The sequence below is a fragment of the Malaclemys terrapin genome, chromosome 1, assembly GCF_027887155.1.
Source record: "Malaclemys terrapin pileata isolate rMalTer1 chromosome 1, rMalTer1.hap1, whole genome shotgun sequence".
NCBI classification, from domain to species: domain Eukaryota; kingdom Metazoa; phylum Chordata; order Testudines; family Emydidae; genus Malaclemys; species Malaclemys terrapin.
The window spans coordinates 47,084,071-47,097,729 of NC_071505.1; the positions used below are offsets into that span (position 1 = coordinate 47,084,071).

Genomic DNA, 13,659 nt, shown 5'->3' on the forward strand with positions numbered 1-13,659 from the left:
CTTCCGGTACAACATAATAGTACTCCTGAAGGCAAATAGCTTGGCAATTTGGGAGATTTGTTAATGCTAAAGGAAACAAGTTAGCACACATACCATGTGTGTGAATGCCTTTAGAAATTAGATTGCAACCCTGATTTGATTTCCTAAAAGGTATTTGAAACAAGGAAAGCAACACAAGGTTAGCGATTCTAAGAGTAATGAGAATTTGTGGGATTTCAAACAGCTCTACATAAAACAGGCCCAATGTTCTGGGGAAAAGAAGTCACCTAATTATTCCTTTAAGGCCCTGTCTACACTACATTTCCCCTGGATGACAAAACTGCTTTAAAAATGGTTTCTGCTAACATGCCTGTGTTAGCTGCTGTGGATGAGGTATAGATTTGTTAAAACCATTGCTAAGATAAATATATTCTTTAGAAAGAAAGCCCAACAAAACAGAACTCTGATGGTTTGGCTGCACATTGGGGGGGATGGGCAGGCCATGCAGATCGACACTTTACACAGTGGTCAGCTCATCTCCACAGTGGCGATAGAAGTACACCATAGAAGTACGTGGGAGTGGAGAGGTTTGGGTAGACTAGGGAACTAGAAAGAGCATGGCTAGAATCTGCAAACTGTGAATTCAATGGCTAAAAATTGTATGAAGGAGGCAATCATAGACTGTAGCAATTACAGACAAGATGCACAAGATGATGGCTCCACCGACTGGTAATGGGCTGTTAAACATTCAGTCTCTGTACCAATGCTTCAAATGTAGCCCAAAGAGGAGATAAGTGTGGGGAACCTGGTCACATGGGTTTCATGAACTAAAGCTGGGAGAGCTGGTTTGCAGACAAGAAACCCATATGCGTTTGTTCAGAGTGTCAGGTGGCAAATATCCCTAGAATTCCCCGCTCTCTTCCCTCCCCGCCAACACACCTTGGAACTAGGATTCTTATGGCTCCTTGGGACCAGTGTTTCGTGTCTTCATCCTGGGATCTTCAAAGGGTACCAGGTGACTGCTTTTTTATCTCCCCATTTTATCATTGGTATTATTAATATTTATTATGTGTATTACTATTGTGCCCAGAGATCCCAGGCAGGATCCCATTGTGCTAGGCACTGTACAAACACATGAAGACACTACGCCTGTCCCAACATGCTCTCTTGAGTGAGTAGAGTTAAGATAGGTGCCTACTACAAAGGGGTGCTGGGTCCTGAGAGAGACCTCCAGAATTCCTTGTGTGGACACTGCCCTGGAGTCTGCACTGAATCTAGGGAAGCCCAGATTTCTGAGGTAGCTTTCAGGCACCAGGTTCCCTCGGCTGCTGTAGATTCAGGCGTGTTTACAGCTGCCAGTTGGATGGGGTGATCTCCAGAATGTCTTTACTCTGATTTGGGGTCCAGCAGACAGAAGAGGCTTTCCCTTCTGAGATAAACAATGTGGAGCAGCCACCTGGCGGATCACAGAAGGATGAGAAAAAGCCACTTGGCCCCCCAACAGCAATGGACACAGCAGAAGGGGGTTGCAGGTCACCATGCAATCCCCCAGAAGATTGCAAATGAAGGACAGGTCTCAGAGACAGTAGGGAGGGGGAAAGAGGATGTTGGGGACTTGTAGACTTGGTAAGGTAAGAGGCCAAAATTTGCTAACAATTCTTTGTTCATGAACCTCTCAATGAACCTGTACTAAGTTTTGGGTTTCTAATTGGCTTAGGCCTTAATTACTGTTTCCCATTGCATTACCATCAACTGTAAGCCATATGCTGGCTTCAGAACAACCTTTGTAAAGAAAGAAACCCTCTAACAAGAACATCTGCAGCTGTGTGTCAAGAGAAACAAGTGTTATGGAATGCTCATAAATTCTGAAAAACACTAAGACAAAAGACAAGACAAAACTTCTTCAACCCTCTGGAAATAGATTTTGATGTGAATTTAAAAAGGATTGTTGTACATAACTAATTTGGTGTATTTACCTTTCTTCAAATTATCAGTTGTGTACTAAAAGACCTTTATTACAAACTATCTATGGCTACAGGTGGTTTAGGAAGGTAATGAGCAGTTATTCTCTCAGGTTATTTTGTTTTTAAATGTGAGACTCTTGCAAAACAGCAGTGTTGTGGTCTTTATTGGATAACACACAGTGTAAATATTAGCTGCAAATATTTAAACATCTCTTATAGAGAAGTTGGACATTTTGTACCTTGCCTAAGTATGATTTTGTGTCTTTCGAATTTCAAAAGTGATTCCCACCTATTTCTGCTTGCCAGCAATATAAAAGGACATTTTGAATAAGATATATCAAAAGCAAATGAATTACCATAATATGCAGAGGGAAAACTGAAAACATCCATACATTGCAGCTTCTCAAAGTAAATCCTGTAGATTATAAATGCAAAAAATCCCAAAGAACTGCATAGTTATTAAAGTGTTTGTATTATTTAAATATTATTCAACATTTTAGGGGGTGAGGATTAACCTAAATACTTACAGTTTCTAGAACATACATAAATATTTATAAAGAATAGACCATCTAACTTAATGTTGATATGGGCACACTATTTAAATTTCATTACAGAGTGTAAATTATTCCTAATTGTGGACAAATTTCATCTTTAAAATAAAAAAAATTACAATATAACAGCAAGAAATATTTAAAATACACCAGATCTGTAAATTACATAATCTGGAAGATAAATGCTTAAAAAAAAAAAGTATACTAACTTAATAGAAGCCTGATTGACTATGTAAGAATTTATCAATAGCCAAATATTTAAAACATTTTTTTCCTAAATTGAACTTTCAAGTTAAATTTGACAAAACTGTCTGAATAACCCAAAGCCTTTGACTTCATTTGCATTTCTGCACCTATTATGCCCCAACAGCACAGCTAATGGTCCATATGATCATACCAAATAGACAGTCACAAAGAGAAAGTGTCATAGTTAACAAGAAAAATAGTACACAAGATACATGTTAAAAGCAACATATGTATGGTAGGTGTCTGGCTCCTAGGGACTGAAACACAAGCCTAAATATTGTGTTATACAATGTGATGATTCTTACAACATTTCTGGAGAGTGCTTTGTAAGTATGGCATTTTCTTTCTAATGCCGCTTGGAACACTTAACCTAGTAGTAGTTGACTAGGATATCTTAGAAATGAAAAAGAATATAGATAATCATCTGATGAAAGTTTTGAAGAACTGACATGATTCTGACAAAATTAGACTCTGTGACACTCCTCACACACATGAGGGTGGTAAAGGGTTTTATTATTACATCTCAAACCCAGGAAGTTTCCAGCTGCTAAAGCAGCGATTCCTGTAAAATAAAAAACGAATGCAGAAGACACCAGAGTGGAGTTGACGTTTCCCTTGGTCGGAATTAATCGGAACCCCTTAACTGACTCCCACGCCACGGCAGTGCCACATGCATACAGTACCTGTCTCTGCTAAAGCCAACAACGCGGTATTCCAGCCGGGGTCCGCTCTAGGGGTTTCTAGCAGGACACCAACGCCTCCCGCTACATTCCCAAGCAGCGGGGTCATCCCATTGGGAACGTGCGAGGGCAGAAGCCGCCTAGGAGGCGCGGCGCTAAGGACACCAGCTGAGGTGCACGTGCACCTGCAAGCAGGGCGAGGCGATCCCCTTTCAGCGCTGAAGGGTGCGGGGGCTCCTCGCGGCTACGCGGCCACTGCGCCACTTGGCCAGTTCCCCGGCGCTGCCGTCAGGCTGAGTCAGATCGTGGTTGTTCCAGAGTGGATGATTGTAGGCGCCGCACGCGCACACACCCCCCCCCTTCATTCACCACCTCCCCCTGCCCGCGGCAGAGTCACTGGCTCCGGAGTCATGCAGCTCGCTCCCCTTGCGCTCGCCCGGAGAACTCCCCCTGACTCAGCCCCAGGAGCGTGCAGCCAGTCCCACTGCACCGAGCCCTCCTCCTGCTGTCCCCGGGCTTACTGACAGCTACAAGTGCACTCACCCCTCCTCCCCGCCCCCCAGCCGCGGGCTCGAGTCCACTGCCACAGCCAACGGGATCGATTCGGTTTTGTACGAGTTTGGGGCCAGATCCTCGTCCAGTCCTCGCTCCTGCTGAGAGCTGCGGAATCTGGCCCCTTCCCCGCCCCGCGGCACTGAGGAGCCGGGCGGGGGGATCCCCCTCCCACACGCGGGGCTGAGCATTGACCCAGGCGCCGGGTGGCTGGACAGGCCGGTCCCCGGCACTCTCAGTTTGTACCTTGAGCGGGCGAGGAAGCCGAGGCAGCTGCTCCGTATCTGGGTCCCCGATTCCCGCGCTGCGCTCCCGCCACCTGGAGGCAACGTTGCTGCTGGGGGGTGGGCGCAGCCCTGCTGCTCCCCAAGGCACCTAGAGGCGCCGGCGCTGCGCACTTCCCTCGGCGCCTCTCCCGCTCCTGTGGCGGCTCCCAGCGGTAAACCGGCGGCTGGCCTCGGCTCCCCACTGCCCCGCCCCGTCCTGACCTGCCCTGGCCGTGACTCACCGCCTGCCTCGCAGGGGCCCGGGAGCGCGGAGGAAGCGGCCCTTCCCCCTCTCCCGGGGGTGCGGCCGGTGGCCGGGCTGCGCTGCCCACGTGGAGAGCCCCCCGCCCCACAGCTCCGGCGCCCCAACTTTCCAGGTGAACAGGGGGAGTTTCCTGGGACCCTCCCCCCAACCAGTTGGGTCAGTAGCCCAGGGACTAAGCCCAGGCGGGCTCGGAGCTGCCGCCGGGCCGGGCTGCTGAACAGCGACAAGCCTGACTCAGCTGGGACAACAAGCGTGGCATTGTGGGGTGGGGATCCAAACTGGCCAGCCCCGCAGAGCCCCAGTGGTCTTTTGGGCCCTGACACCCATCGTGATCCCTCCCCCCCTTTGCCGCTGTTTGCGTCTCCCTCGTTGTGTAACTGCCCCAAGCATACCCGGGGGACCCGGACTTCCCCCGAAGTGCCACGCACCGCACAGAGTACACTGGAAAGAGCTAAACTGCCTTCCCTTGCCTCATCCCTAACCGCCCCTGAGCCTGCACCGGGCTCCCAGCGGCAGCTGCAAAGCCCCACTGAACTCATTGATCTGGATCCTGCAAGCCCATCGGGGGAGACTTGCAGGATCCAGCCCTTAGGTGGTCCCTCTAAGGCTGGAAGATGAGACGTGTTCAGACATTTATGCTGCCTTTAAAAAAATCGGATTTAAAAGCAGAACTTCTACCCTGTGTTACTACCTGAAAGTATTGGTACCTGAAGAAATATTAATTTTTCATCTAGCAACTCAGTGTCAGTGCCCCTGCCATGCTGCCCCAGCTACAGCATAAACCAGGCAGTCCTATGAAGGGAATCGGTCCATAGTCTCTCTACTGGGTGTGTCAGAGGTGGGAATTGTATTGTGAACATCTGTCCTCTAGAAAATGGATTTAAATAATCCCATATAGATAATCAAATAGCCATCTATCGGTAAAGGTGCCTATGTGAGTCACAAGGGATACTAAGTGCTCAGATACAAAGTATTGGGGATTTATCTTCACAACATTTCTGTAAGGTAGGTATCCTCTCCATTTTTACAGTTTGGAAACTGAGGCACTGAGGGTATGTGTACACAGTAATGGTTTGAACTCATTCTCAAGCCTAACCCTCCTTCCCATCTACACACAAATTGTGCTAACCCAGGGTTCCCAGGAGTCCACAAGAGTGGAGTGGCTGAGCCTGAGTGAAGCTGGGACCCAGGCTTCAAGCCTTATGGCTTTGCATTGTAGACACAGCCCCACTGGATCTGTGCTCTGGGAGTCTACCAGAAGTATTCCATACTCCCATGGGCTGACTTTTTTTGTCCTTTTGACAGTCACATGTGGTGGACAGTCAAGTTTTCCCATACTGCACCATGAATAAAGAGCTAGAGCAGCTATAGTTTGGGAATGTGCTAGAAAGTCTGAGATATACAGGGTTTAAATTCAGTTGGAGCTGTCTGGAGCAGAGCTCTGGTAAATATTTTCTGACTCCAGCCTGATTCTGTTGGTTTTCAGCTGGGGGTCTTCAGCCCTCTGGGGTTCTGCAAGCTGGTTTCTGGGGGTGCATGGGGCTCCACAGCTGAAGCCTGGAGCCCTGAGCTGCAGGGCGTCTCCCCGTGGGCCTGAAGCCCTGAGCGGGGCAGGGGACTGGGAGCTCCAGGAAATACTCTATGAGAATTTAAGCCCTGGAGATATGGGTAGTTGGATTGGGGCTTGCATAATGCTGGAGCCTCAGGTTGGGAGCCAGAATTCAACAATTCCTAACCTGGGGTTACAAATAGTTGTAGATGCTCAAGCCCTGTGTTAATGAACCCACGATCTGCTAACTTGAGTTGTACTAGTCCTGGACTTACGGTGCAGTGTAGGCATACCCTGAGAGATTAAGGTCCAGTTTTACAAAGGAACTTTAGCTTTGCAACACTTGACTTTTAGGTGTCTACAAAAATCACTGCAATAACAGCCTGACCCACAAAGCCTAGAGGCACTCCCTCATAACCTTTAGCCCAGTGGTTATTTTAAAAAAGCTGTCGGCCAACCTACCACTAATATGCATCATCATCACTTTCACAATTTGCTTGTGTGACTGTGTTTCATACCAACTTGTTGGCTATAGTGATAGAGACATCTAACCTAGATGGGAAATGATTCATTGCCAAAAGCAAATGTGTCATCAAACCAGAATTTTACCCTTTTTATTTTATCTGCTTAATTTGTGGAATCTCATTCTATAATATCTTGCACTTCCAAAAATAACATAAAGGAGTTCATCTTATTTTAATAAGAAAAACCTATAATCCTATGGCTACAGGACAACTAAAGGATTATTTTTATTTGTTGTCTCATTATTTGATAAATGCTGACAAAGTGTATGGTGCTGTGCAAAACAAAAATAAAAACAGCCTTTGCCCCCCAAAACAAAATCAACACAAAGATATAATTTTGATTGATTCAGGGCCTGATATAATTTGTTTCATAGTAAATTGGAATCTTTCTGTTGACTTCAATGGACTTTGGATCAGGCCCTTATATTGTAACAAAATGTGATGCGGCCCTTCATTAGTGCTCAAAATACTTTAATACAGATTAAAGGCTGTAGTCTATTGCCTCTGAACAGGGACCAGCCTTCCAAGGAGGATATGGAGGTAGAACACATAAATACCAGTCCCCAGAGGCATTCTGTGGTGTTCCCAGGCAGACACAATGCTTCCAAGGGTAGTGAAAAATATGATTTTAGGTGCCTTCTACTCCTTTGTGGAGGTAAAGTATGTGCACCCCTCTGCCAACCAGTATGGAAGGCTCTCTTTCCCCCCACCCAATTCCCCTTGTGCTCCCATGCAGGACCAGTCATCATCCAGCACTAATAGGGAAGAAATATAAACAGCTACATCAGACTTGGATAGATCCTTATTATTTTTAAAAGGAAAAGGTAAAGAAAAAGGATTCAATCTAATGATCACCCACATGTAAGAAAGCAAGTCATGTGTTCTTTATCTGCTCTCTAGTTCCCGATGCACCTGCTTTGGCTGAATAATAGCCAGCACCAGAACTGTTATCAATGTTATAGTCAGTGCTATTCTAAAGTTAACAAATGGATTGTCACCCAGCATAAAAAGGAGAAACAGATGTTTCCTTTCCATTTTTTACCCTGCTGATGCCATGTTATTTTAGGTTAGCAGTATGAGACACAAGCTGCAGAACAGTAGGGTATCAACAGTTCCCAGATACGTATTGATCCGAAAATCAGAGAGATGATTTATAAACACCTTAACTGGAGGTTTAAACCTCTTTCAGAAGAAAAAATTAGGTAAGCAGGACCTCAGCTTGATTCCCATTTATTTCAAGTTCTCATGATTTCACTTTTGCCATTTGTCCACAGCTTCACTTTGTAAAGAAGGCTTGCGTAAATACGATGGTGTGGAGCATTTTGGAAGCTGGCCCCAGCTGAAAAACAGTTCTATAGCTGGTGCAATCTATTCAAATAAAAGAAGTGGAATGTACAAATTGTACTGTCAGAGAGTCCTGGCTATATGCTTTCCACCTGTACTTGCTTGAAGATAAAGGTAGGATGAATAAGCACAAGCACTGACAACAGGGCCGGTTCTAGCTTTTTTGCTGCCCCAAGCAGCGAAAAAAAGCGCCGCCCCCGAGCCGCGCCACCCCTGAGCCCCCCCGCCGAGCGCGGGAGCCCGCCCTCCCCCTGCGCCGAGCACCGTCGGAGCCCGCCCCCGCCCCCTGCCGAGCGCTGCCGGAATCCCCGTCCAGCGCCGCATCCGCACCGCACCCCCACTGAGCGCCGCGCGCCGGAACCGCGCCGAGCCCCGTGCTGCCCCCCCCGCCGAGCGCCGCGCCGCTGGAGCCCGCCCCTGCCGAGCACCGCCGGAACCCCCCTCCAGCACCGCGCCCGCGCCACCTAGGGTGACCAGATGTCCCGATTTTTGGGTATTTTTCTTATATAGGATCCTATTACCCCCCACCCCCGTCCCGATTTTTCACACTTGCTGTCTGGTCACCCTAGCACCACCCCCTCGCCGAGCCCCGCGCAACCGGAGCCCGCCCCCCCAGTGCCACGCCGCCGGAGTGTCCCCCCGCGGAATGCCGCACCGCGCTCCCCCCGCTGCCCCTTACCAGGTGCCACCCCAAGCATGTGCTTGGGTGCCTGGTGCCTGGAGCCGGCCCTGCTGATCAAAGAACAAGATTTTATGATTAGACAAATGACTCACAAGATATGAGTTTTCAAGCTGATCTCTCCAGGGTCAAAGATGGAGAATGAAAATGCAAAAATATGTATTTCTGAGTTACTACTGCTGTATCTGTGACACATAAGGGCCCAATTTAGCCACCCTTATTCTTTCCAAGTAGTACTCATAGAATACAGTATTACTTAACATAAGCACAGCTGACAAAATTGGGCCCTAAGTGCTTTTCTTGCCTAACTTCGTATTCTTACATTCAATATTAGAAATTAGCTATGAACATTTGTATAAAAATATATCATACTATATCTCCTGCAGACAGAGGGTCTGTGTGATGGGTTAGATCACAGAAACCCCCTTGGGGCTGCCAACTGATGTGCCAAGACTACTTCTACCCCTGCTTTCCCTGCCAGCTTGGGACTCCAGCACCCTCTCTTGTTGAGCCAGACAAGCTAGTCTGCTCCAACACAGACCCAGGGTCTGAACCACCTGCCCCAAAACTGCAGACCTAACTGATAGCAACTTAAGAAGTGTTCCTGTCTTTAACACTCAGATGCCCAACTCCCAGTGGGGTCCAAACCCCAAATAAATCCATTTTACCCTGTATAAAGTTTATCCTGTATAAATCATGATTTAAATCACTAGTCAATTTAATCATGGTTATCTACATAAAAGTGCATTCTTGTTGGTTGTTATAACCTTAGTACATATTCTTCATATCTCAGAGATAGATGTAGGTTTCATTTTTAGAAGGTACACACTATACATTTTTAAACAGTGATTTATTTTGAAAACTTTTCAGATTAGTTTTACAGTTATATCAGAAAATGAAAGATTGGTTATTTCATTTGCCAAAGGTAACTGAAGCAGGTATTTATGAAGTCGTTGGGAGGTGAACTATCATTAATATTTGGAGGATTTTCTTGCCATGCTGTAGGAGGAGGAGAACATCACCAGACAGACATTTAAATTGTTTTATTTAACTATAACAACAACGTTAAGTATTCTGGATTTTTTTCTTCAACAGCAAACATATAATATTTTAACAAAACAAGCATATGTCCCTCACTTCTCACATTTATCTCCAGACTTCTTCTCCTTGTCCAGATCTATTCCACCCCCAACAATCTTCTATTCATTGAACTTATTGAATCTTTGCTCTTTTGGAGAGAGGTAAGGGATTGACTCTGTGTACACAAATTTGCAGAGGGACAATAGAGTTGAGGTCTGTTATTTCTCACCTCTATATATTATTTATTTAAAAACATTTTTGCTGTTAACAAGCATGTTACCTCTGGAGACACAAATCCACAGTTTGAGAACTTCAAAACTAAGCATCTCTGATGATATCTTCTAGACTGAGCATTGAGTCCCATTGGGTAGATAGAATGATTAACCTAAATAATCTATAGTGAAGCCTGTGAAACCCCATAAGATTGGGTCCCTAATCCATGAACTATTGGAACTCATTTACAAAACTTTTCTTAAACATTACATGAATATATTGTCTGATACTATAGAATTAGAATTTATAATCCCTATACCATGATGAGATATCTTTGCGCTATAATGTATCTTAATTAAAACTATCTTTAGATAGGTTTTTTCCTCAAAAAGCATTTTATCAAAAAAATCCGATTTAAATTAAAAAAAATCTGATTTTTTAAATTAAAAAAAAATTGATTTTTATTCACCCTGATTCCTTGACATTTTTTCAGTGCCATCCTTTTTTCATTGGATTTTTTTTGTATCTATTTTCACTACAAGGCAGATTGTATGGAGCTACGTGCTAAAGTCTTTCTGATTAAGATCTTTCCTATTTTGTGGGATTATCTTTAAAACAACTATTCCAAAATTGTCCATGAGCCTTTTCTAGTCTGATACATAAGGTTCAGGCAACAGCATTTTTTTTTTTAAAGTTTGCTGTGCCTGTTTACAGAGTTCATAGCCTGAATAAAGATCATTGCCCAGGCTGGAAATAGCAAATCTATCTATTTGAAAGCTTTGGGGCAGATTGTGTTCTCAGTTACACATGCACAAACCCATTTGTTGCACATGGTAAGGCAGGTTCTGTGCAAACACGCTTTTGAATCTCTTTGCACACATGGGCAGTCCCATTGGCACTAATGGGACTATTTGAAGCCCTGATCCATCAAGATACATAAGTACATGCCTAACGTTAAGGGGCGCTATCTTCATTGGAACTTCTTATGTGCTTAAGTGAGGCATAAGTACTTTGCTAAAGCAGGTCATATGTGTAGGTGTTTGCAGGACTGGGCCCTGTGGCTGAACTGCACCCTATGATTGACTACGCAGTTCCACATTGTGTCACTTGCCAAACACGAGCCTGTAACACACTCACTCTACATTTAAAAAGACACCATAAACTTAAAAATTCTCCTTTTTCTGACAATATTTTAGCATACTACTGCTTACATTATTATTGCTGCAAGCAACACCTAGAAGGAGTATAACTTACAGATATTAAATAAAGAGCTTTCTTTTTCCGTTTGTTTACTCTTTGCATTTGGTAGCACTTTGGGTGCAATCCACAAAGTTCTTAGGTCCCTAAGTCCTGGTTTTGGACAACACTGCAATCCAGAAAACTGCATGGCTGCCACTGAACCTTGTAGGCATAGAGTTGCCAACCTTCCAGGATTCTCCTAGAGTCTCCAGGAATTAAAGATTAATCTTCAATTAAAGATTATGTCATGTGATGAAACCTATAGGAATACAGCCAACCAAAATTGGCAACCCTAGGTGCCTAAACTCACTCAGTGCCTATGATTTTGCCTCTGGGCATGCGTGCTGCAGTCTCACTCTAGGCACCTGGGTGCTTATCTCCCACCAGAGCATGCACACTGCTGTCTCCTGTGAGGTATCCGGATGCCTATCTCCCACCAAAGCCCCAGAATGATTCACAAACCAGGAAAGATAGGCCTTCAGCTGCCTAAGTCATGTGTGGGGTCCTAAACTGGTAGGTATGCTCAAACCTACTGGATTCAGCTCCTCAGACAAGTTCACATAAAACATCTGGGGGGTGGAGGAGCAGGGGACCAAGAATAGGGGATTTCCCTTATAACCTTGTGGGACAGGGAACTCACCCAGATTAGGGGAAGACCCCCTGTTCAAATCCCCTATCTCCTAACAGGGAGAAGGGATTTGAACTGCATCTGCCACCTCACAGGTTAGTGCATGACTCTCTCCTATGAAGTTGTTCCATTTTAATTAAATAACTGAATAATTAAATATTAGTTGGGAGAGTGCAAGCATTAGGATGACTCTGTAGCCTAGTGTTTAGGGCACTCACCCAAGGGAGTGGGGAGTGGGACTTGAATCATGGGTCTCCCACATCCTGTGTAAGTACCCTACCCACTAGACTAGATGATAGAGAAAAGGTATGGCACTACTTGTAGTAAATCTAAGCACATGCATACGTTTTTGCATGATCAGGGCCTTATATCCAAGCAATCCCTCTGTCAAGGTGGCCCCTGAAGGCTGTTGGCAACCAGAGTAGATTGAAGCAGCCTTTGGGCTGCCCAAAGTTATGCTGAGAACTTGCCTTGCATCTCCAGTTTTGGGGAACTGTAAACAAGTTTCACAGACTTTTTTCACCTTTACAGTCTTGCACCAAAAAGTTCCCTGCTGGTCTGGAAAATCTGGCCCTTTAGATACTAATCTATATATAAAATATATTTCAACACATTTGTGCATGTCGGAAGAGCACAACTCTGAAGAAGGTTAGTAGCTTTTTTTATTTTATATCATAAATACTACGTACTTTCCAAATGTAATTTGGAGTGTGTTCTCTGCATTACCTATTTTGATGCAATTTAAAAGATAATGGGATATATTCAGCGATGAACCAATGAAGTGTATGGCTGGATTTGGCTCATTATCTTTTAATTGTCTACACTGTTTGGATTAACTTTTAAAACAAATTATTGATTCTGCACAGCTGTAACTATACAATACTGTATTTGCCAAAAGCTTTCCTTCATAAGGCAGGTTTAGGCTATAAACTAGTCATAGGAATCTTTATAGGAAACTTTTCCTTTTAATAACGTGCATAATTTAATTAGACATGCGCTGATAATGGATCTAATTCTACTGTGAGTGAAATCAATATTAAAATCCCATTGATTTCAGTTAGGCAAGACCACACTCATATTATATAGCCTGCATTCAGGAAGCATTTGTTCCCTTAACATACTAACAGCAATATATTTTTTCACATTAAAATAGTTTCAAATTGCCCTAGTTCTGTTTGTTAACATATCACTTGTGCTACTCTGTCATGCAGTCAAAAACATTGTAGCATAATAGTCATTAGAGAGCTAGGCTTAACAAGCTCTCTGGGACTCAGAAGAGTTTATTGTTTAACTTTGTGTTTGGGAACTTGTTCAAGTCAAACAGGATTATGGAAAATATTTAACTCTTTCTAAATAATATTAAAGCAAGAGCATTGGTTACTAATCTTGAAATGCAATTTTATGTTTTCACTTTTTTATGTCTGTCATGTTAAGGTGTTTGGACTTTGAACTAACATGCCAGTAGCCTTGAAGCAAAATTCCATGTCAAAATTTATGTTTTTGTAACACTCAGCTTTTTCACCAATACCATCAATTTAATTGTCTACAGTAAAAAGAAAAAGAAAGAAAAGGAAACAATAAATAAGTCAGAACTGGGAGAATTAGAGATGAACAGCACAGACAACATACACTCTCCAATTAAAAGCTAGCAAGATGGCAGTTTTAAAATGCTGCTGGCAAGGGACTTTTGATTATTAATAGCATGTTTCCACAGATGCTGGCTTCCGCCTTTCCCCAGAGGTGCTCAACCCCTGCCCAACCCCAGGCCCCTACCTTTCCCCCAAAACTCCAACCCCACCCAGCTCTTCCCACCCTGCTCCTGCCCCTCCTCTTCCTGTCCCTGCTCCACCCCCACCTGCCTTTTCCTGGCCAGTTCCACCCCCTCCCCTGAGCACCCCCA

The 13,659-nt window shown here is 44.5% G+C and overlaps 1 protein-coding gene across 4 annotated transcripts in view; it reads right to left on the bottom strand.

Annotated features, from left to right (window-relative positions):
• The window catches only part of MET (MET proto-oncogene, receptor tyrosine kinase), a 141,687-nt gene extending 137,279 nt beyond the window's left edge, over positions 1–4,408 (bottom strand). For 3 of the 4 annotated variants that reach the window (XM_054023687.1, XM_054023659.1, XM_054023677.1), the window contains exon 1: positions 4,219–4,408. The gene's annotated coding sequence lies outside the window, so the exon portion shown is untranslated. Of the gene's footprint in view, positions 1–3,423; positions 3,791–4,218 lie in introns of those variants that run through there. The other variant, XM_054023670.1, reaches the window with a different exon arrangement.
• Between the last annotated feature and the right edge of the window lie 9,251 nt (positions 4,409–13,659).